Raw genomic sequence first — 3,323 nt, forward strand, 5'->3', positions numbered from 1 at the left:
CAAAGGGCAATTAGTTTTACAGCAGGTGACAACATAAAGAAAACACACACATACGATAGACATAAATATGAGCAAGAGAATCATGAGCAAGGTTATGGTGGCAGGTTTAAATGAGAAACTTGAACCTGTTTGTTTTTTAAATTGGAAAATCTGTATCTGCATTCTAAGGGGAGTAGTTATAATCCATTAAACAAATATTGTGAAGGGTCTTCTAGGATGGGATATGGTTTTCTCAAGTCTTGTAAGTAACAGACATGGGATAGGGCCGAAAGATCGACATCAATGACTTTCTGATATAGGTCTGAAAATACTCCCCAGTTTGTCCTTACTCCTCAGCAGATCATGGCAAATGTTAAAGCAGAATAAAAAAAAAGACTGGTAATGCATGATTAACAATGAATTATTAGCGTTCTCAAGGAAAAATAAACACTGTTACCCTTTTTTGAAAATGTAATTGTTGTTTGTCTCAAAATTTAACCTGCAGTCCAGAACGCTTCCTAAATACTTATATTTATCCCCCAGATCCACTGATTCGCCCCTGATGCAGGTTTGAGTGGGGTCTGAGGGTTCTTCCTGAAATCAATAGCCATGTCTTTGTTTTCTACTGCAAATAGCTTTGTTCACACCAAGTGGCAAACTCATGCACAACTGGCCCATGGCCCCACTCATCTAGTTGCAACAAACTAACGGTAACAGAGTTATCTGCAAATGTAATTGTGTGTCTTGAGTGGTGGTAATCCAATCACTTATATAGCGCTTTTTTGGTAATGGGGACACCCCTCCACCACCACTAATGTGCAGCATCCACCTGGATGCTGTGACGGCACCCATAGTGCGCCAGAACGCTCACCAGACATCAGCTCTCAGTGGGGAGGAGAGCAGAGTGATGAAGCCAATTCATAGATGGGGAGTATTAGAAGGCTTGGTAGGGGCTAATGGGAAATTTGGCCAGGACACCAGGGTACACTCCTACTCTTTTTGAGGAACGCCCTGGGACTTTTAATGACCACAGAGAGTCAGGATCTTGGTTTAACGTCTCATCAGAAGGACAGTGCCTTTTTACAGTATAGTGTCCCCATCGCTATATTGGAACGTTAGGACCCACATAAACCGCAGGGTGAGCGCCCCCTACTGTCCCCACTGACACCTCTTCCATCAGCAACCTTAGTTTTTCCCAGGAGGTCTCCTATCCAGGTACTGATCAGGCTCACCTGACCTGCTTGGAGCTCATACCTGATCAGGGTCACACCTGCACATTCTTGGTGTGAGCCAGTGGAAAAATGTAGCTTTTCAGAAAAGGCATTACTGATTCTTACTCACTAAGTTCTTTCTGTAAAGAAATCAACAACTAAGATGGCAAGATTAAGATTAAGATAATAATGCTGAAAGTAAAAAAAATGCTACAAATAGCAATCTAACAAGACCTCCAATTCATCCTGTTGTTACTTAAATTATGTAAACTTAACAAAAAAGGGGAGCTGTGGGACTTTTAGAGACAGAATTGGAAATATGTATTTCAGAATGATGGGTAAAGTCAACCTGAACGCCAAGATTTATTCCAAATGAAAACAGGAAATAGTTTAGAAAAGAATATGACATTTATAATGATACCGTTCATGCAATAGGGGGCAGTGTGAAACAGCTACTTAAAAATAGACACAGCTACTTCGTTTTAGGAGCGCTCATTCTTAGGTTTTATAAAATTCCTACCTAGGAGGTAAGAGTTGGTTGTGTGTTGCATCTATAAGGCACAGATAAAAATGTAAATATTAAGATTTTCTTCCCTGTAAAATGAAAAGTAAACTAGTCACAGAGGTCTATCTCAATCTTGGGGTTCTTGTTATTTATTCCGAATCAGGACAATTATGCTGCATTCTACAGTACTTGTGTCCAACCATGGTGTAGTTTTAGAATTTTGGATGAATATATTTTGATGTGTTTTTATATTTTATTTAACACCGAATAGACTAACAATAAAACTGATGAAAGTTACAAAATCTGTTTGAAAAGTACAATGATTTCGGAGGTTGTGGTTATAACCAGCAGCTATATCACCCTGAAACAGCTATATCACAACTGGCCACCTACTGAAGCTCAGCAGGTGTGAGCCTGGTCAGTACCTGGACCTCCTGGGAAAGCTAAGGTTGCTACTGGAAGAGGTATTAGTGGGGCCAGTAGGGGGCGCTCACCCTGAAGTCTGTGTAGGTCCTAATGCCCCAGTATAGTGGTGGGGACTATAGTGTAAAAAGTCACTGGATGAGATGTAAAACTGAGTTCTTGACTCTTTGTGGTCATTAGAAATACCAGGGTGTTTCTCGAGAGGAAGTAGGGGTGTTACCCTGGAGTCCTGGCCTCTACCACTCATGGAAGAGGCTTCATCACCCTGCTCTCCACTGAGAGCTGGTGTGTGGGGAGTGTGCTGGTGCACTATGGCTGCTGTCGTATCCAGGTGGGGCTGCACACTGGTGGTGGTGGAGGGGAGTCTCCATTATCTGAAAAACACTATTTAAGTCTAGATATGGTAGATAAGATCACTTTATTGGCCATATACATATACTTTATTGGCGGTATTAGGAATTTGTCTTTTTCATATACCCCAACTTGCTCCCAACTTGAGACACACAGACAGGGAGAGAAGCTTGGGGTCACAGTGCAGGGTCAGCCATTTAAATGATGCCCTTGGAGCAGTTGGGGTTAAGGGTCTTGCTCAGGGGCCCAACGGAGCAGGATTCTTCTGCCAGCAGCGGGTTACGAACTGGTAACCTTCCAGCCACAGGTCCTTAGCCCCAGACCCACTGCACTGCCCCTGTGAGGTTAAAATTAACTTTGAAATGGTTAACAAATGGAAATAGTAAAATAGCTCAATAATAAAAATAGTATAAATACATTAATTAAACTATTTATATGGTTTGAGGTAACAACGAACAATGTTGCAATAAGGACTTAGTCAGATGGAGAATTGCTCTTCGACTGGGTACCTCCAGTTAAGCAGATGTCAATAGTTAACCAAATCATCACTTCTTTCTACACCAAAGACCCGTGTCAGTTTAACTGGGATCATGTTAGCTGGTGATGTGCTAGACTATGTAATTTAGCGCTTCGGACAAAATAGAAAAGGGAATGTCCTTCAACCGTCTATGATCTAGTTCCTTGAACTGAATAATTTACGCGGTGATTGATCAATGGCTTCAAAGCGTTCCTAAACCTTAAAAAAAAGGTGTTTTAGGCCGATCCGTATGACGACCATGATCTGCACAATCATGGCTAGTAATCTCAAGAGTATACAGTATACCAAACACACAGGAAGAAGCGGGCCAGTTGAG

This window comes from Lepisosteus platostomus, chromosome 6 (genome assembly GCF_059453375.1).
Source record: "Lepisosteus platostomus isolate fLepPlt1 chromosome 6, fLepPlt1.hap1, whole genome shotgun sequence".
Lineage (NCBI taxonomy): Eukaryota > Metazoa > Chordata > Actinopteri > Semionotiformes > Lepisosteidae > Lepisosteus > Lepisosteus platostomus.